This window comes from Artemia franciscana, chromosome 11, assembly GCF_032884065.1.
Source record: "Artemia franciscana chromosome 11, ASM3288406v1, whole genome shotgun sequence".
NCBI classification, from domain to species: Eukaryota; Metazoa; Arthropoda; class Branchiopoda; order Anostraca; family Artemiidae; genus Artemia; species Artemia franciscana.
This window is the reverse complement of record NC_088873.1, coordinates 28,841,041-28,863,466: the sequence shown is the minus strand read 5'-3', so window position 1 is coordinate 28,863,466 and position 22,426 is coordinate 28,841,041. Positions and strand designations below refer to the sequence as shown.

At 37.4% G+C, this 22,426-nt stretch overlaps 1 protein-coding gene across 2 annotated transcripts in view; it reads left to right on the top strand.

Moving 5' to 3' along the window:
- The first annotated feature begins 234 nt into the window (after positions 1-234).
- LOC136033058 (diacylglycerol O-acyltransferase 1-like) overlaps positions 235-22,426 on the top strand; it is a 96,275-nt gene continuing 74,083 nt past the window's right edge. Inside the window, exons 1-2 of one of the 2 annotated variants that reach the window (XM_065713646.1) lie at positions 319-356; positions 12,529-12,628. The gene's annotated coding sequence lies outside the window, so the exon portion shown is untranslated. Of the gene's footprint in view, positions 357-12,528; positions 12,629-22,426 lie in introns of both variants that reach the window. The other variant, XM_065713645.1, reaches the window with a different exon arrangement.

The window sequence follows — 22,426 nt, the reverse complement described above, 5'->3', positions numbered from 1 at the left end:
AACATAACATGAAACTTCCATACAACATAATATAAAAATACTACACATACTACTCCCTTGTGGATACTTTCAACTAAAACTGACCAGAACAAAATTAGATCAATGTATCTTCGGTTTTTACTATATCAAGCTCATTTCATTCATATTCTTGTTTGTATAGAGAAGGAATCATTCTCTAATAAATTAAGAGAAGCTTTCCAAATTCTTTTTAGTTAAAGAAAGTTAACAATAATCATTTAATAAAACGGAGAAAGCAGGGATTGAACTAGAACGAGGCTTTCTTAATAAAAACCGGCATTAACATGAAGAACGAGAAGAATTGAAGTTTTAATCCTCTATGCAGTTTCAAAAAAGAGGCAAGGAAAAGTTATTCCAATCACTGTTGATCTATAGAAGTGCCCACCTCCAATCCTTCCCCCTCTAGAGGGCCCTGAAGTTCACCTACATTCCAGGTCTATTTCTATTGAAATTTTGACAAAACAACATTTTCATATCAGTCATATCAATGTTTTTTTTTCAAAATTTAGGAAATGTATTTGCATATCTTTAAAACCTTATAAATTGGGATTGAGCAAAGTTGTGAAGTGGAAAACAATTTTGTTGTACTTCATTCAAGCAGAAGATCTAGTTTGCAAGGTTTCACTTTTATAATACACATATTTTAAAGGTCAAGACCCTCTAGAGGGAGAGAGAGTAGAGGTAGGTACTTCAAAATACCTTTCTGTGACATACTTTAGCCTTTAGACCCATCCCTGAAAGTTTCATTTTCCTAATCTAACCTAACCCCTTTCCAAGATAGCCAAAAGTCACTAAACTAGAATTTTACCCCTCAAAGATAATAATCTCTGCTGCAAATTTTTCTAGAATTATTAAAATCTGTGTTGCAGCTACAAACATATATCTTTTGCACTTTGCTGGAAATTGTATTCCTATCATCTAATCCACCCAAATAGGAAAACTGCAAACACCTTTTTTCTGTCTGAGACCTGGGCATGCAATGGCCTGATCATGCCTAGCATTATATCATTGTTCAGATAGCAAGTCATGCCCTTTCTCTAGGTGTGTAAATATTTACAAGACAATTGATTCCATTCTCTCAGAATGTCCTTGTTTCACAGTTGAGAGAAATATTCTAATAAGAAACAATTAATCATTAGGCCTGAAGATGTCCAACCTTCTGGTCATAGGTTTTACCCATGTTAGTAAAGATACAGAGATAGAAATAGTAGAGACATTGGGAGTTTTTGTGTCTTCAGCAAATATTTTCAATTGGTTGTAATTTTATTTATCAATAGGATGCTTGCTTTTTACCAGTCACAAGAGGGAGAGGGGTGAGAAGAGAAGAAGATTTGATTTGTATTCTAATTTAAATTTGTATTCTTTTTCTATTCTAATTTTATTTGATTTATAATAAGTGGATTTTTGATAATTGTTTAATTTTTGTTTTTTGACACAGAGGACAAAAGCCAAGCATATTTTCTCTACAACAACAGAAAAAATAACTAAGCCTACAGCTTATCATTAGAAGGTGAAGCTCTAATATTCTTATCTTCCTATTACTAGACTAGTTTTCATGTTGGTAACATCCTGGATGTTAGAGTTCATGTAAAGGAAACACTAATAACAAAAGAGCAGGCTTAGTAGTTCCATTCCCCAGAAAATACTTTCCATAGACAATATTTATGTACTAGTATAAAATACCTCTTTTCAGGAAAGACCTCTTTTCTTTTGCATTCTGAAAAAAATAGAGACAGGTTTTTGTACAGCTCCTATTTTACTACTCCATGACACAATGTGAGTATAGCAACAAGATCCTTGCCTTTTTGGTGAAATTTTCACAAATTTGCCATCATATATTCAAAATATAGTCTCTGTTTTGACAGCAGTTGAAAAGAAAAAGAAATATTCACACTATTTTAGAGTAGTATGACCCTTTTTTCTGCCAGTTGATTAGTGTTCACTGTAAATAATAAAGTAAAAAGAGTTGGTATTTTGAGAAATATAGCTAGATATATAAAGCGGACTATATATTTATCCATTATTAATGGTGATGCTACATCTTTTGTAGTCCTGTGCAGTATCCATTTGCAAGGCCCTAATGATTATTTCTGAAAACTAGGAAATTTCAATGGAGGTAATACTTCAAGTTTTGTTTTTGTTCTCATGACAGATAGAAGTGTCTTAAATGTTATGCTTTATCCTAATGTTTGGCTATATTCATATTAGCTAACAACAAAGATCAAACTGAATTTTCTGTACTTGGGTCTATTTTATTTATGAGGTTCTAAATCTTTTTGAATAATGTGTCTTAAACTTGAAAAAAATTAAAGTCCTACTGACTAAAACCCTGTACTGACTTTCAAGCCCATGTGATCTCCCCAAGTAACCACATTATCAAGCATAGTTTGAGTTTTCTCTAGGTTCAAGGGGATTCTGATGTCATCAATGTATTCAAGGTCTCCAAGTGAAGGTTCTATCCAGTCTGAACTGCTGGATGAGAAGACAGTGCATTTTCAAGTCCAAATTCAGTGCAGAGACAGGACACATCCTTGTTTAAATCAAAACTCAACTGGGAATTCTCTAGTCTCTTCTCCATAACCTCAATATCAGCTGACTGATCCCTTGTAGTATGCTTTAAGCAGTTGAACAAATTTCAAGGGAATTCTGTCCTTTTCTAGAATTTTCAGAAGTTTTTGACAAGTGATTAATTCAAAGGCTGAAATGAAGTCCAGAAATATCAGAATCAGGGGCAAATTATACCTTTCAAATTGTTGCATAATGGGGTGGACTGCAAAGTATTGTCAGTGCAGTCTCTACCAGGATGGAATCCAGCTTGGTTTGTCATGGGTTTTCTTCTCACTTGCCCCTTGAAGTGGTCAAGGAGAACAATCCTAAGAAAAATTCACCACAATGTCAATTAGACTTATTCCCTGGTAGTTTTTGCACTCAATTGTATCAGCTTTCTTGCATATTGGGAGAGTAACTGATGTCTTCCAATCCCTTGGGAAAGTCATGGTCCTCCATAATTCTTCAAGGATCCCATGGAGCTGTTCTGAAGTGATCTGGGGGTACTGTTTGTATATTTTCGAAGAAAGATCATCTTGGCCTGGGGCTTTGTTGTTCTTCAGAGCCTTTATTGCCTTGAGTATTTCCAGTCTTGTTGGTGTGGCCAGCTTAACATTATAAGGTTTTTTTTGAACACTCTTTGTTTTCCCTTGCTCTTTGACTATTGACAGGGTTCTGGTGGCAATTCAATCCTGTTGTTCTACTTTCGTTCAGTCTAGGATCTCTTCAGTGGTCTCTCTTATCATTGTTTTGAAGGTCTCCCATCATTGCTCAGGGTCATGGTTATCCTCCTCATTCAAGTTTAGGGCATTAAAATTGTTCCTTAGCTCCATGATTAGAGTTAGCTGAAATTTTTTATTCTGCAGCTTATCATTGTCAATTCAGGCTTTTGGTTTATTCTGTCTCTGAGATGCAAGAAGAAATAGCATTTTTGCAAGGACTAACATGTGATCAAACCCTGATTGGGAGCCTATGTCTGTACTGTTATAAGAGTGCGAGTCTTTTAATAAACCTCTCCAACAATGGCAGAAGAGAATGAAGTCAATTTGGGCCTAGTAACAACGTCATTGGAATACCACGTCAGTAGAGGGGCTGGCTTGTGCTGAAATATGGTATTGATGACAACAAGATGATCTCTTAAGGTGCAGTTTACCAGTCTTTGCCCATTTTCACTCTTGTCCAAGTCCAAATTTTACAAGGACTTGGGTGGGGGTACCAGACAAACCAACTCTAGTGTTGAATTCCCCTATAGCAATCAGATAGTCTCATGCAGCAACTGAGGAAGACACTTGTTGCAATTCCGCATATAATTCATTCTTAGTGGTAACAGTTGCAAGACAAGTAGGGGTGTATGTGGATAGAAATGGACATATCCTTTAAGCCTAATCCTAGCCAGCAAGGGAGAAACAGGATCTCACTCAAGAAGTGCGTTTCTGGTTCTTTGGTTCATAATGAAACCAACACCATGGAGCTCTGATTTATCATTTACTTCAGAATAGAAAAAGTGAAAGTATTGTAACGTTTTGGGTTCTGTAATTATTGTACAGCCAGAATCAGAGATTGTGGTCTCAGAAACGCATAATATGTCAATCCTGTACTTCTCTGTCTAATGGACAAGGAGAGCCTGCATAGCTTATTGTTTAACAAATCTGACGTCCCAACAACCAATAGCTGTTCTTGATTCTGCTTATTTTATGACTGTTGTCGGTTTTCCTAAAGATAGGGCTTGTTGATTGTTTGACTTCGTCTCTGTATTTGAAGTTGCGTTGCCTGTTGAGAACACTGTGACATGATTGACTTGCTTACTTCTCGTACCCGCGCCAAGGGGGGTCGCATTGCTTGCTGGGTATGCTGTAGCTGTATTCATAACTTTTCTTGGTCTGAGGTCCTTTGATGTTTCTTGGGAATAGAGTTGACTGCAAGGTCCCCAGTCTCGCAGTTACCCCAACAGGGTTGAGCCAGCCCTTTGCAGAGGTCGATGTCCGTAGATCTGGATCTGATGCCCTGCTGTAGCTGTCCCCCTTTAAAGAATTCTCCCGCGATGGTGTTCTGTGTTACCATGTCCATTGCTGGAAGAAGGTTTGTAACTCATGGGACTTTTCCCAAGCTGCTGGACCCTGCTGAGTGTACTTTCAATAGGCATTCTTCCACCTCCGCCTGTATTTACGGCCCCTAGGCAAGGACTCACCCATTTCTGCATGGACCCTGAGGGACTAGCTTCCTCCTTGGTCTGCACCTCCTATGGAGGGTCCCTACATATCTGTAGAACGTTCCTCCATCCACCACCTGGGGACGCGCTGAGTGGCAAGGGGGAGGCCCCTACTGAGAAGATAACTCAGTAGTATGAATAGGCTACTATGAAGGATGTGATTAGTGCTTATTTTTTATAATTTAGGATTATTCCTCCTGGGGCTGGACGGGCTGAGTTGACCCCATAGGTGGAATTTCTAGACCTGTTGACTATTCTGAACAAAATTATTGTATCAAAATTTTGATCTGATTGGGAGCCTGGGGGAAATAGGAGAGAAGACTTGCTGCCCTCCAATCACTTTTGGCCTTTGAAAAGGGGACTAGAACTTTAAAACCCAATTGTAGAGCTCCCTTCCACGCTCCTTACTGAACTAAAGCTAGTGCATCGACTATGAAACATCTTCTGAGTGTTTGGACACCAAAATTCACAAAGATACAGATAAACTAGGCCAGAGTCACCTCTGAAAAAGGATAAAGTATGAATGGCATTGTTTTCACAAACAATAGCATTTAGTGTTTCATGATGTGACACTTCATTTTTTTCTATATAAGATTTAACAAGAGTTTAAAAACCTAGATGAATAATTCAAGTTTCCTCTGAAGCTTTATAAGGATGCCTTGTTATGTTTGGTAGTGTATTTACAAGTTACGTAACTTGAGAGTTCAATTTTCTTAAATAGGGTTTAACAAACCTAGAAGAACATTTGAGTTATTTCAAGTTTAACCAGTTCCTGGTAAAGTACTAACATTAGATGCTCGAAAACCTCCTCGTTTATTAACACAATGTTTTACTAGTCATTCGGTGCAAGTACAAATTGATTGTACAGATTAAATGAGTGTTGTCTGGTATAGTATACTGCTAATATTGTTTTACGTCATTATTTGGTGCTATAGGCCTAATCAATATATACATATTGCCTATGACGTTTTTGTCCAAAATGATTTTAAGTGGAACTTGTGCCAAAGGGGTAGCAAACCTTCAACCATTTTATCGTATAGACGACAAAGGTTTGAAAATATTTTTTTTTTCTTTAGTCAAAAAAGTCTAAAGTTTTCACTAAGCATTTTACAATTTGGCACTTAATGTTTGTTTTTGTCTTAAGCGGGGAAGGGGAAGGGGTACGTAAAGGTTAATTCTTCAAATTTTATTCTTTAAAAGATCTTAGAAATTTGTTTTTGACCTGGCTTAAAACTTTCGATTTTTTTTCAACTTCTAGGTACTTTTTATGGCACTTTTTATTAACCAAGTGACATATAGCAATCACAAATTCTGTTGGTCTGTCAGTCTGTCGATCTGTCTGCCTGTCGGTCCCGGTTTTGCTACTTTAGGCACTTCCAGGTAACCGGACCAGATTAAATTAGAAATAGTTGTTTTCCCGATTTGACCATCTGGGGGGGGGGAGTAAGGAGTCAGTTAATTTGGAAAAAATAGAAAAATGAAGTATTTTTAACTTATGAATGGTTGATCAGATCTTAATGAAATTTGATGTTTGGAAGGATATCGTGTCTCAGAGCTCTTTTTAAATCCCGACCGGATCTGGTGACATTGGGTAGGGGGGAGGGGGAAACCTAAAATCTTGGAAAACACTTATAGTGTAGGGATCGCGATGAAACTTGGTGGGGAAAATAAGCACAATTCCTAGATACATGATTGACATAACTGGAATGGATCCGCTCTCTTTGGGATAGTTGGGGGGGAGGGTCAATTCTGAAAAATTGGAAAAAACGAGGCATTTTTTATTTACGAACGGGTGATCGGATCTCAATGAAATTTGATATTTAGAAGGATATCGTGTCTCAAAGCTCTTATTTTAAATCCTGACCGGATCTGGTGACATTGGGGGGAGTTTGGGGGAGGAATCTAAAATAATGGAAAACGCTTAGAGTGGAGGGATCGGGATGAAACTTGGTGGGAAAAATAAGCAGAAGTCTTAGATACGTGATTGATATAATTGGAACGGATCCGCTCTATTTGGGGGAATGGGGGGGGGGAGAGAGGAGGGTTAATTCTGAAAGATTAGAAAAATGACGTATTTTTCACTTACGAAGGAGTGATCGGATCTTCATGAAACTTCATATTTAGAAGCACCTCGTAACTCAGATCTCTTATTTTAAATCTCAACCGGATCCAGCGTCATTGGGGGGGGGGGTGGAAATCTTAGAAAATACTTAAAGCGGAGAGATCAGGATGAAACTGGATGGGAAGAATAAAAACAAGTCTAAGATACGTGACTGACATAACCGGACCGGATCCGCTCTCTTTGCTGGGGCTGGGGGGGGGGGGGTAATTCGGAAAAATGAGGTATTTGTAACTTACGAACGGGTGATCAGATCTTGATGAAATTTGATATTTAGAAGGATCTTGTGCTTTAAAGCTCTTATTTTAAATTCCGACCAGATCCTGTGACATTGGGGGGAGTTGGAGGGGGAAACTGGAACTCTTGGAAAACGTGAAAATTGGGGTATTTTTATCTTACGAATAGGTGATCGGATCTTAATGAAGCTTTATATATAGAAGGATTTTGTGTCTCAGGTGATCCATTTTCGACTTGAATTCGATCCGGGGACATAGGGGGTTGGAGGAGGGAAACATAAATCTTGGAAAACGCTTAGAGTGGAGAGATCGGGATGAAACTTGATGGGAAGAATAAGCACAAGCTCTAGATATGTGATTGACATAATTGGAACGGATCCGTTCTCTTTGGAGGAGCTGGGGGGTGTTAATTTGAAAAAATTAGAAAAATTGAGGTATTTTGAACTTAAGAACGGGTGGTCGGATGTTAATAAAATTTGATATTTAGAAGGAATTCATTTCTCAGAGCTTTTATTTCAAATCTTGACCAAATCAGTTGACATCGGGGGGAGTTGGAAGGGGAATTCGGAAATCTTGGAAAACGCTTAGAGTGGAGGAATCGGGATGAAGCTTGGTAGATAGAATAAGCAAATGTCGTAGATACGTGATTGACGTAACCGTACTGGATTCACTCTCTTTGGGGGAATCGGGGGGAGGGTTTCAGTGCTTTGGCGAGTTTGGTGCTTATGGACGTGCTAGGACGATGAAAATTGGTAAGCGTGTCAGGGAGCTGCACAAATTGACTTGATAAAGTCGTTTTCCCAGATTCGACCATCTGGGGGGCTAAAGGTAGAGGAAAAATTAGAAAAAATGAGGTATTTAATACTTACGAGTGGGTGATCGGATCTTAATGAATTTTGATATTTAGAAGGACATCTTGACTCAAAGCTCTTATTTTAAATTCCGACCGGCACTAAGCCTCTGATTTTCCTTTCAAATCAATCTGTTGATTCTTAGAATTTTGTTAGAGCTCGTACCATATGAGCTCTTGGCTCTTAGCTCTTCTTGCCTCGTTACAAGTGCCATATGAGCTCTTAGCTCTTGTTTCTTTTGTTTTGATATTTTTTACATGCTACAAACTATTTGATGTACAGGCTATTTTTTATACCGGATAGAGGACGACCACAATATTTCTCTTGGGCACTTAAATTTAAGATTTCGTGGAACAGGATTTAGGTAAACCATTTGGAAATGACATCTATGTTTATTCACTGAAGACGAACTGCTTGTTATGCAGCAGCTCGGGAATTGCTGCAAAATTATCTGCAATTTTATCTAGACAATCCGTATTTCATCTTTTGACACTTGAAGTTACTTTTCGAGAAGATAAGATAAAATAAAAATTTATTCAAAGGGAATTTTACACAAAAAACAAACAATTTAGAACTAATTTTTAACCAATCTATGTGGAACTGCTGTTTAAAACTCATCCCACTTAATTTTGTATCTAAGGATTTCTTGGGCTGTTGAACACAGATATGAAGCTAATTTAGAAGTCCAAGATGAAAGAACATTGAATAGTTATTTCGTATATAATTTTCATTTTCACCTAACTGGTATTTCAAGATTTTCGAGGTTGCTGGTTGCAAGTATAAGGCTAGTGACACAATAGAGATGTTCAATATCAAATCAGGTTAATTGCATATTTCATAAATCATGTTTAACTTTCACCACAGTTTATTGATTGCTCCCAGGACAAAGGGCAAAGTTTGGATAACATGATTATTGCAGCCCAAAGGGAAAACTTTTATTTAATACAAATTGATTATTTAGAGCGAAATTTTCTTCGGTAGATTGAAGGAGGAAGGCTGATACTTTATGACGTGTTGAAACCAGAACCATTCGAATTTTCTAATCGGTGTCATGGAGGTTTTGATGTTGGTCTTTTATGTTTCCATATTCACTTTGCAATGAAGAAGCTCAGAAATCCTTTAAGCTAGATGTTCTGTTTTATTTTTGATCGCTCATATTACCATTTTAGTTCTCCTTTTGTAATAGGCGACTTCTTAATATTGATTTTAATAGTATAGCCTTAAATACTAACTGTAGTTGAAACCATCTGCCAATGTATTTATTTGCTAAGGTGGGGGAGAGTGGATTTCGCTTGAGCTTCCGGGTTTTGCTTTGGGTGGTGTGTTTATACTATCTAAATGAAAATCACGCCATCAGATTCAGCATATCGTATACCATAGAGGTTTCAAGCTCCTCTACAAAAATGGAGAATTTTGCATTTCTTTGCCAGAAGAAAAATCACGGGTGCGTTTACCTCCATTTTTTTTAGTTTCTTTTCCAGGGGAGATACAAGTGATCGTAAAAGATCGGAAGAGGACTCATTTGATCGGGAATCAGAAGTTCTAGTGCCCTTTTTAAGTGACCAAAAATATTGAAGGGCTGCTAGTCCCCCTCACACGCTAAATTTTTTCCCAAGTCACCCGATCAAAATTTTGAGGTAGCCATCTTGTTCAGCATAGTCGAAAAATCCGATAAAACAAGTTTCTTCAACTGAAAGTAAGGAACAACATTAAAACAAAACGAACTGAAATTATTACGTTTATGAGGGGGTCACCCCTCGTCAATACCTTTCTCTTTATGCTTAAATTAGAATTTTGTCCCAACTCTTTAAGAATGACTCCTGAATCAAAAAGGCCATTTAATTACAATAGATAGTTCTTTTAATAGAACTAAAAAACAGCGTAAAGAGCGAGGTATTGACGAGGGGGCGACCCCCCTTATAAATGTAATAATTTCTGTTCGTTTTAAGTTGTAATGTTGCTCCTTACTTTCAGTTAAAAAAATGTTTTTTTATTTCATCCAGCTTACCCTCCATCGAAAATTCCTTTCCCATATTAAAAAATTCTTCCATGGAAAGATCTTCCCACCTAACCCCTTCTTCCACCAGAAAAATCCCCGCTGAAAACAGTTGTATATTTCCCAATAACCAATAGTATATGTAGACAATGGGCAAAATTAATAACTTGCAGCCCTTCCCGGGGACTGTTGAGGGTTGAGTTATCCTCAAAGACAACAGAACTTCCAATTTCGCGTCAAAGGAGCCAGATCTGAAGTTTGTACGACAATTCACTCCATAAAAACCTTATATGCCATCAGGCCATGGCAGCCCTAGCCTCAGGGATTTGGGGGGGCCTGGTTCAACCCTAGAAGGACTGTTTATGTTCTTTGGACTATTTTGTTGTAAAATGGATTTATCACAGTTTCAGTCAGATATGTTTCATGAAAAATGGGGTAGTTTGGAGTTGACCTCCAGCACTTTCGACTCTTAAAGCAGAACATGAACCCATTTTCAAATAAATGAGCCACCACTAAATTTAAAAAAATAGGTATTTTTAACTTGCGAGGGGGGGTGATTGGATCTTAATGGGTTTTGATATTTAGAAGCACCTCGTGACTCAGAGCTCTTATTTAAATCCCGACCGGCCTTAAGCCTCGGATTTTCCTTTTAAAGCAATCTATTGATTCTTAGAATTTTGCTAGTGCTCATACCAAATGAGCCCTTGGCTCTTGGCTCTTCTGACCTCGTTACAAGTGCCATATGAGCTCTTAGCTCTTGTTATCAAACAGTTTGTGGTAACGAAGTAGTAAGGAGCGACCCGGCTCAATAGTAACCAAAACTCTAAAAGATGGAATTTTGATATCAATAGTTACATCGAAAGAATCAAATTTTAATGCTGATTATATAAGTTTCATCAGAATTAGTCTAACCCATCAAAAGTTACGAGCCTGAGAAAATGTGCCTCATTTTAGAAAATAGGGGGAAACACCCCCTAAAAGTCATACAATCTTAACGAAAATCACACCATCAGATTCAGCGTATCAGAGAACCCTGTTATAGAAGTTTCAAGCTCCTATCTACAAAAATGTGGAATTTCGCAATTTTTGCCAGAAGACAAATCACGGATGCGTCTTTATTTGTTCTTTTGTTGTTTTTTTTCCATGTGTGATTCTATCGACTTAGTGGTCCTATAATGTCGCAAGAGGGCTCATTCTAAGGGAAATTACAAGTTCTAGTCCCCTTTTTAAGTGACCGAGAAATTGGAGGGTACCTAGGCCCCCTCCCACGCTAATTTTTCCCCAAAGTCACCAGATCGAAATTCTGCGATTTACATTTTATTCACCATAGTCAAAAAACCTAATAACCATCTCTTTGGAGACGACTTACTCCCCCGCAGTCCCCGTGGGAGGCACTGCAAGTAACAAACTTTCACCTGTGTTTACATATAGCAATGGTTACTGGGAAATGTACAGACGTTTTCAGGGGGATTTTTTTTAGGGGGGGGGTTACGTTGGAGGATATTTCCGTGGAGAAACCTGTCATGGGAGAAGAGAATTTCAATGAAGGGGGCGCTGGATTTTCTATCATTATTTGAAAAAACAATTAAAAAATAAATATGAAAGGTTTTCTACTGAAAGTAAGGAGCAGCATTAAAACTGAAAACGAACAAAAATTATTACGCCTAAGAGGGGCTTACCTCCTCGTTATACCTCACTCTTTACGCTAAAGTAATTTCAACTATTTATTCTACGGCCTTTGTGATTCAGAGCTCATTCTTAATGAGCTCAATTTCAAGCCTCTGAACTCTTTCTCTTAACTCTATTTTTAAAACAGTAAGAAACTTTAGCATAAAGAGCGGGGCGTTGAGGAGGAAAAGCTCCTTTCATATACGGAGTAATTTCTGTTTGTTTTAAGTTTTAATGTTGCTCCTTACTTTTATTTAAAAAAGCTTGTTTTTTTATTTAATTTACAATACAAGGATAGGACCACCGCTTAAGGTTTTCTATCAGTTGAACCAAACGCTTGCTCATAATCTATAAAACTGAGGACTAAAGGGTTTTGAAGACTCAGACACTTCTCAATGATTAATCTAGGAGTGAAAATGTGGTCGACGCATCCTTTCCCCTTCCTAAAAACTCACTTTTATTTTCTAAAAACTACTTACGCCATCTCTAATTATAAAAAGTATCGTAATACTAAGTAAATTGCTTCCTTCAAAAACCTGCTAATGCCTCTATATTTATCACACTTACCTTAGAGGTGGGTGTAATCAGATTTTTCCTATAGTACCTGGGCTGTTATTATCTTTGAATTCTTTTAGTACTGTCACTGATTCTTCCTCGCGAAATAAATCTTCCCATCTATAAGTCTTGCCCATCCGTCGGTAACTCTTTCCATATCACTAATTGTTAACCCATTCCTGTCTTTCTCTGGGACAAGTTCTGATAGACGCTACTTACCCTCTGACCTTTATAGAGTTTTTGAGGGCAGCAGCCTCACTCTTATTTAAGGTAATTTCTATTCGTTTTAAGCTAAACTTGATTATTCATTTTAATTTCTATTCGTTTAGGTTTGGTTCGTTCATCCATTGTAATTATCTGTTATCTTTATTTTTGACGGGACTGTTCATTTTGTGTTCTGTTCTGTTTGGCTTGATTTGTTCACTCACGGTAATTATTGCTCGTTTCATTTTGTATTATTATATAACTTTATTTCAGCTCTTTTTAGGTTATAATATGGCTTCTTACTTTTCTTTGAAAAACTTTTGGAAAAGTTATTTTTTCAATATTTTTTTTTTTTGGAAAAAGTGTCACTGGTTGATCGACTGGCATCATTCACTTAACGAATTGATAGAGCATTCGACGAACTTTTCCATAATTTTTCAGCTTTTTTGCGTAGCTTCCTATATAATTTTCCTATGGCTTTCATGTAAGAAGATAGCCACATTTTAAGCTTTCCATATTACTTAGGAGATTTGTTTTCTTGTTTTTTGTTCTACTTTATAGCTTGTGGTGTTATATATTGTTTGTGTTATTGCTTTTATTGAGTTTGAAGTCATACAATTGATGAGTAAGGGAAAAGTGAGAGTTTGGAGGGTCTGACCCCTCCAGAAATGAAAAAAACGACAAATGCAATTTAATCTTTCTTTGTAAAATAGCTGTATAAGGACTTTTCTCGTAAATATAAGGACGGTCTTGACCCTCTACTCCTGTAACGCGTTGGACATCACCTGAATGGTATACTTGCTGTATCTTGACCCAAAAGGTCAAATTGAAAATATTTAACCCATAGAAACACACACTTGTAGCCAAACAAACAGACTCGGTATAGTTTAAGCTAAATTGTTCTTCACGGAAATTGTTTTTTGTTTCTATTCCTGGAAATTTAGCAATCAGATAAGCATGTCATGGTCTAGAACGGTAACTAATCATTCGCAGGCTATTCCATTTATCATATAAACAAATTGGAGCATGGTTTTCGTCAAATTATTGACTTATAGTGAGGCTGTTAAGCATAAGAATCGTAAACTTCTGGCAAAAAGCAACACAATTGGTGTAAGTATAAATAAATGCATGGGGAATCTAATGGTGACGGAAGGCACGTCGAGCGGGCACTCTAAAACGTCCGAACCTCTAAAGAATGCGCAAGTTTACGAGCATCTCTACGAAGCATCACAATCTCTCAGTATACATTTAAAATATGGCGTTTCCAATGTTGGCTATATAAAAGTAAATGATCGCTCTTAAGCGCGCAATAGAGTGCTAAAAAGGCGCGTAAAGCGCAAATTCGAAGCACCTATCCAATCTAATATCAAAACAGGCAAAAACATAGTTTAGGGTACTAGAAGTTCAAGGTTACAAGCAGCAGCTTGAGTCTGCGCGTCGAAGCGCAAATTTGCATGCTCAAAAGCGCAAAACTGATGGAAAGTTTGAAAAAACACAGGGAAAAGTGATGTTGTAGAAAAAAGTATGGGGAACCCAATAATCACAGGTAGAAAGTTGAGCGATGGCTTTATAGCACCTTTACAATCGCTTAAAAGTGCACTTAAAGCGCAAAACTCATCAGCTTATTACAGAGAGTTCAGATTTGGTAGAAACACGGTTTGAAATACCGTGAGTCGAAGAACGTTAACACGAAAATGAATATGAAAGGCAAGAATCTGGTCCTGGCATGTCTTACTGCCCACTTCAAGCGCGGAAATAGATAAATTTACGAAACATTATTTTTTTAAAACAAGCCAAAAAATTCGAAATGATATCGTACAGCCAATACGAAGCACGATTTAGAGCGTCCAGCAGAGCTCACGACACTTAATGACACAAAGAGAATGAAGGATTTCGAACAAACATAGAGACCTAAATGGCACTTTTTCGGAGACGCACAACCAAAAATACCATTTCCGTTTGATACTTTAGCTAACTTGCCTTGATTGTCATGTCATTGGAAAATGAAAAACAAGACAATAATTACCACATTATATGGTACTTCGCTGAGATATCAGATCAGATGTTGAAGAATTGAAATTCTAAGTTAGGCTTAAGCCTTAAAAGGGACCTCAAAATACATAATAAATAAAAATTCATTATAATTGGGATGACCCGTGGCAGAACTCACCTCGGTGCACTCAAGTAAGCGGCTCTTGCAGTTGCAGCGCCCAGAGTATTGCTCTTTGCAACTGCACCGTATAAGCTCTCGACAGGTGAAAGAAGCTCGGGGCTGGGTCGACCATTGAGGAGCCTAAATCCTATTCCTAGTATTTTCCTATCCGTAATCGTTGGGGTTCTATTCGGGAGCAAAGGCAAGATGAGAACTGGACAATACCTGGGCTTAAATGTAAGCGCGTCGAATGCGCTGGTTTAGCGCATCCTGGGTTGGCGGAAGTTTGTTCATGGATGATCCTTTATGTGGACAGATACTCCCCAACTTGTTTACCGACTCTTTCCCACTGGATTTGTCATATAAAAGCACAATGAACTTTTCAATTTTGTGCAGTCGTTTTCAGTGAGCTCTTGAAGAGGAGAAGACAGGCGGTTGAAGACCGGTGCTATGGCACTGGGGGCTTCCCATACTTTCCCAAACGCTCCTTTGACATGCCAAAGGAATGCGGACACAGTGTCGCAGCCACTTAGAGCGTAGAAAAAGCAGTGATTGCGCCTTTTCTTCGCCAAGTGCAGTTGTTATGTCGTGAACAGGAATGTACCAAAAACGTTTCTCTTGGAAGTAGGCCACGGTAAGTGCAGTTGATCAACACCAATAAGAAAGTACTTTGCGATGAGCAGAGCACCTACATCTGACTGTAGTCAGTGAAGGACTATCCTGCTTTCTCCCTCCTCATGGCTGCTAGGATTTATTTCGGCCAAGTCATTTGGAATCGCACTTCTTGCACTATCACCAGAAGTCACGACAATCAAATGGATTGGTAACAGTGTTGCATATCTTTTTTGCCATGAACTCGAATAGACATTTGACTAAAACCAAGTGGTTGCGAGCATCAAGCCATGGCTAATTGTAGAAATTGCCAAGACAATAGTCTGGATGAGAGACAAATCTGTCATAAGCCCTTTTTAGGATTGTATAGAAATGATGTCATTTCACTTGCTGTTAGATAAGTCTATCTATCATCCATCCGTCCATATATCATCCCTAGGGCAGGACTAAGGTAAATTGTCACAAAATTAAGGGATGAAAGATTGGATTGATTTAGGTTGACGCGTGACGGACAATGTCCGCTGGCCTTGTATGTAAATTGAGGGGCTGAATTTGCTTGGACTCACAGGTGAACAAGGGACCTAAGCTTAATAGGCCTGGCCACTTTTAGTCTCAGGCGGAATACCGTGTCGTAGGACTGACACATGACCAACAAGTGCTCTGGATTCACATGCGAACGGCGAGAGCTATAGTTTTCCAAGTGTTTGGTTAAATGGCAGGGTAAACGACGGGAGTTAGCAAGACTCTTATTGGACAAATGCCCAATTGACAAACTCAGATAGTTGATGGAACAAAAAATTAATTAAATATTGGTTTACCAACAAGTTACCTGGAATAGGCAACTTGTTCTTTATTTCCTTAAGTTTGTGTCAAAAACCACGATTACGCTGAATATTTACACATGCGTAGCTTCAGTCGCATTTAATTATGTCTTCCGGTAGTCGCGGAATCCTTATATATCACCGTATTTATAAAAGCCTTACATATCTCTTTGCTATTTATATCGGCAAAAAGCTTTTGTTTGAAACCTTTCCCTAGATGACACTTTTCACCGTATGGGCCGCTGAGTTCATGAAATGATATGAGGAATAACATGTATCTCAGTTCTGACCGCTACGGTGAGGTAATTAATTTACAGGTAGATTTTTGGCATTGTTATGTGCTAACTTGCAGTAAAATTGTCACTGTAACATTCATACTTCACTTTTTTCTTTTTATTAGCCTTTGGTTGCTTTATAGGGTGCTATAGTGCAATCGCTCGACTTTCTACCCATTACCATTGACGCTCTTTGACACGCATACTCGAGCTGCTTTTTGCAGTTGCCGGACTTCTAGTACTCTAAACTATATTTTCACCAGTTTTTGCATTCTATCGAATTTACAATTCCATTTTGCGCCTTACGAGCTTTCATTAGCGCTCTATCGCGCCCTTCAGAGCGATCCTTTGCTTTTTTAAAGCCATCATTGGAATCGCCATATCTTAAAATGAATTTTCAGAAGTTTCAATGCTTTTGTAGTGAAGCTGGTAAACTGATGCTGTTTTAGCGTTTCGGTTGCTTTATAGGGTGCTCTAGAGCAATCACTCGACTTCATATCGATCGCCATTGGTTTCTCCATATTTCATACTATATATGCACTCATTCCAGAGTTTCTCGAAGTGTTACAATAGTTTCGCGTTTTTTGCGAGCTTTTGAGCGCGCAAATACGCGCTTGGATTGACAAACTCGAGCTGCTTCTCGTAATAGTCAAAGTTCCAGTACTCTAAACTATGTTTTTGCCAGTTTTTGCATTCCATAGAATTAGGCACTTCCATTTTGCGCTTTACGTGCAATATAGTGCTCTTTTGCACGTTTCAAAGCAATCGTTTGCTTTTTATTTAGCCACCATTGAAATCTTGATATCTCAAAATGTTTTGTCTGAAGTTTTGACGCGTCTTTAGAGATACGGGTAAACTTGCGCTTTATTTTAGCGTTTTGGGTGCTCATAATGGTGCTTTCGAGCGTCTGCTCGACGTCTTTCTCGTCACCATTGGATTCCATGTGCTTTAATATATATCTTTACCAATTTCGGTGCTTTTTGCCAGAAGAGCGCAATTCTACTGATATTTTCCGTTTATTTACTATTAAAGAAAAGAAAAAACTGTGATGTCGATGGAATTACCGCAAGATGCTCAGTTTATCAAAAGACTGGTGACACAAAAGGAATTTATGCCATGGAATTATATTTCGAAATTGTAGAAGGCAAAGGAATAGGACGACAACTATACTTCGTTTTCAAGGAAGAAAGCTCTGTATGGATTCTCTATAAGCGGAATCTTCATATAGCGCGGATCTTCCTCGTATCTCTAACAAAGTACAATATGATTTTGTTTATAAACTGTATTTGTATATAATTTTAGCCTGTCTGTTTTTTCGATTATTTTTAGATTGTGAGATATTAACTTTTACTATATAGCTGAATTTTGAGCGCAAGTGGAGCTTCAGTCGATTTGATTACTCATGGTTAAAAGCGTGCCGGCTTTAACACAGACACAGTACCCAATAAGGCAACATGTAAAAAGTTGTGCCTACACCTCTGTTGCATAGTAGGGAGTTTCTCTACTGCCATCTGGGTCTGAATATTCACAATGTAGCTCAAACCATGCAATAGTATTTCCGCCTTTTTTGCTTAGAGACTGTACAAACCCCAAGAAGCACTAGAGTTTAACGCTGCACGAATATTAACGGTCTTGAAAAGCGAATGTTAACGGTCTTGAACCTTTTGATGATGCTTAGAAGAAGAAGACTCGTCTTAAGCTGTTCTTCATTAGTGTCGGTGATTCTTTCGCACTACGGCGTTTTCACGCTGACACAACTAAGACTTTTCCTTATTTAATCTTATGGGTATTTGTTAATTATTCAGAGCACACCCAAGAAGTGAAGTTGGGTTCATTCTAATGAAATATACCAAAATATGATGAAATATAATACTTTATTAACAAAATTATGGGAACTACAGCAGAAAATTGTGGAAAGCAGGCCGCCCAGAATGCGTTATATTAAATACCTAGCCCTACCTACCCTAACCCCTAGCTACCTTGTATATTAAATATTTAATTAAAATATGCATACATCGTAGTTTTTCTCACTCAAAATAAGCAAATCATAACCGATTGCAGAGAGGCAAACCGGTTTTTGTCAGATCTTACAGAGCGAAATTCTTGAGTCTGTTCTGAACAATTAACAAGTACCTCTTATGGAGCAAATTTTGCATGTAACGTGGGCAATGTTGAGTGGACTTGAGATTTACGTAAAATTCCACGTTACGTAAGTTTATGTCACGCTACGGAAAAGTCAGTACAACTGCAATTATATTCGATTTTTTAATGAGCAATTAATAAATTAAAAAAAAAGTTAATACAATTTTCTTAGAAAGCCAAAGCCTTTCCACTTGATCAGGTTATGGATTACTCTATATCTATATATATAAAAATAAGTTGTCTGTGGGTCTGTCGAGTGACGTCATGTCGTCATGTCGTCATGAAGTTAGTTGTCGTCATGTTTGTTATGACGATGACGTCATTAAAGGTATTTAAGAAAATTGTTCAAAGACAAATTTTTAATTGTAAGAAGATCGTGGACGGAAAATGTTTAATTGTAAAATGACTGAAGAACCTACAATGGCAACAGCCGAGGAAGCTGCTCAAAGAGTCTATGCCAAAAAACTTGCGGCTGATAGAGAAAGTAGGAAAAGAAAGCGTGCCGAGGAATCAAAAGAACGGCAAGAAAACAGGCTTGCGGCTGATAGAGAAAGTAAAAACAGAAAGCGTGCCGAGGAATCATAATATATATGTATGTATATATATATATATATATATATATATATATATATATATATATATATATATATATATATATATATATATATATATATATATATATATATATATATATATATATATATATATATATATATATATATATATATATATATATATATATATATATATATATATATATATATATATATATATATCTATATATATATAAAAATAAGTTGTTTGTGTCTTATGTCTGTCTGTCCGCATATGACGTCTGAATTAATCATTAGAATCATGAGGTATAACTAAAAAAAAAACTAAAAAAAAGGTAAAAAACTAAAAAAAAAGACCAATTCAAAAACGAATGTATATACAGACCGGGACATCGAGAGACAAATGACGACCGGGATACAGGGAATATAAATGACGACCGGGACACTCAAAGAGAAATTACAGACTGGGACACCGGGACACAAATGACGACCGGGACACAGGGAATATAAATGACATCACCATTAACAAAGCTCAAGGGCAATCATTAGAATCATGAGGTATAGATCTGAATACGGATTGTTTTCCCCATGGACAATTATATGTTGCATGTTCAAGAGTCGGTAAACCTGACAATCTATTTATATGCACAGACAATGGGACATCGAAGAATGTTGTATATTCGCAAGTTTTACGTAGTTAAAAACATATATATATATATATATATATATATATATATATATATATATATATATATATATATATATATATACTAGCTGTTGGGGTGGCGCTTCGCGCCCCCCCAAGCCCCCCCGCGCGCGTAAGTCGTTACGCGCCATTGTAGTTGTGTCCCTGTGTCCCACCTGTGAATATAGATAGATTTATATATGTGTTTCAAACTACGTAAAAATTGCGAATATACAACATTTTTGGCTTTCCCACTACTGGGAGCTTTCCGTTTCCAATTGCCAGCAATTGATCTGAAAATGTTTGACCAGAGTCATCGTTTTGCAATCGGACACGCATATTTGTAGTTAATTTTAATATTTTTACGTGTGCCCATAAATTAGAATTTTTCAGGCAAGCATTCATTTCGTCTGCAGGAGTTAAACTACGTAAAAATTGCGAATATACAACATTCTTGGCTTTCCCATTGTCTGTGCATATACAAAGCCGTATGTACTAATAATGACGTCATATGCAAACGCTCTTTTTACAAACAAACAAACATGCATACACACAACTCGTTTTTATATAGATAGATAGATAGATAGATACAATACAAATTAACTGCGTAAAACTTGCGAATATACAACATTCTTCGCTGTCCAATTGTCGCTGCATATAAATAGATTGTCAGGTTTACCGACCCTCGAACATGCAACGTACAATTGTCCATGGGAAAAACAATCAGTATTAAGATCTGTACCACATTTTACTAATGATTGACCTTGAGCTTTGTTAATGGTGATTGCAAATGCTAATCGAATTGTGAATTGCAATCTTTTAAATTGAAAAGGCAGATCCGTTGGAATCATGAGAATGCGAGGAATAAGAACAGCCTCACCATCAAAAGGCCCTGTCAAGATTGTGGCCTCTATTAGGTTTTCCATTGTTTTTTTTTACGGCAAGTCGCGTGCCATTGCAAAGCTTTGGTGGGTTGATATTTCTTAAAAGTATTATTGGTACGCCTATTTTTAGTTGTAGCACGTGTGGTGGAAACCCTGAAAGATCTATGGAATTTAAAAATTCAGATGGATAATTAACCGCTTCATTTGGTTCCAAAACTGTGTCGACTGACTTGTAAAGGACTGCCTGGTCTCGAATCTTGGTCAAAACAATATTGTTGATTTCTTGGACGTCTATATTTTTGGGTGCGAGAATCGCTCTTTCACTTAGCCATTTATTATTTTTATAATTTTTTAGAATATTCGGAAATACTTTTTCAATCAATTCATTTTTGGACGTCACTAAATTACAGAAATCAGCAGGTAGTTGTATACGTCCTGAAATTGAGTCTATCGTATCATAAATGTCTTTTTGTTCCGACGTTGACTTGGAAATGTTATTTTGTACATACGACAATAGATCACTCGTACTGTAACTTTGTTCACGATCCAATTCTACACATGTCGAAACAGCAGCGATACGGTTAGGTGAAGGCATTCCCAAATCCTGAAGAGGTTTGTTTGCCATACGTACGCACAAATCTTCTATAATAACTAAAGTGTAGTTATAAATTTCTGATGTAAAATCAAAAGTCATATCTGACGTCTCTAACTGTTTTCGATGGAGTATATCTTCGGACATTTTTGACTTATATTTTTCCCATAACTCTGTAGGAGCTGATGGAGAGCAAGTTGTTAAAATGATGCCAAACAATGCACGAATTTGACTTGGGGTTGACGTTTCGCACTCATGGGGAATATGGAACAACCCACTGGTTATTTACTTCGATGGTGGTACCGTTGCCATTGTGGGTTCTTCAGTCATTTTACAATTGGAAATTTCTCTTTCAACGGTCTTCTTACAATTAAAAATTTGTCTTTGAACGATATTCTTAAATACCTGTGTCCTGGTCGTCATTTATATTCCCTGTGTCCCGGTCGTCATTTGTGTCCCGGTATCCCAGTCTGTAATTTCTCTTTGAGTGTCCCGGTCGTTATTTATATTCCCTCTGTCCCGGTCGTCATTTGTGTCCCGGTCTGTAATTTCTCTTTGAGTGTTTTTTCTTTTTAGTATTTTTTCGTTTTTTACATTTTTTCTTTTTTCAGTTTTCTTTTTCTTCTTTATTTTTCAGCTTCACTATGAAATACATATCGCCGAACCTTTGTTTTTTTAACTAAAATCTGGTAGGCATTGATGACCTTATCCAAGTCAAAATCCCAAACCCAATCATCATCGCTATCATTTTCAGTTTTGATATGTTTTGACTCTCGCTGTCCAGGTGGATCTTCATCTAACTGCGCGGTTTTGCGTTCTTTAGCCTCAAGCCTGTTTCCTTGCTGTTCTTTTGATTCCTCGGCACGCTTTCTTTTCTGACTTTCTCTATCAGCAGCAAGTTTTTTGGCATAGACTCTTTGAGCATCTTCATCGGCTTTGGATCAGGTGACGTCATGTTTCTGTGTTGACTGACGTCATGAAGTTAGTTGTCGTCATTTTTGCTATGACGGTGACGTCATTAAAGATATTTAAGACATATATGTTCACGTAGAAATCTATTAATGTTTAAGTTTAAAATGACTGATGAACTTACAATGGCAAAAGCCGATGAAGATGCTCAAAGAGTCTATGCCAAAAAACTTGCTGCTGATAGAGAAAGTCAGAAAAGAAAGCGTGCCGAGGAATCAAAAGAACAGCAAGGAAACAGGCTTGAGGCTAAAGAACGCAAAACCGCGCAGTTAGATGAAGATCCACCTGGACAGCGAGAGTCAAAACATATCAAAACTGAAAATGATAGCGATGATGA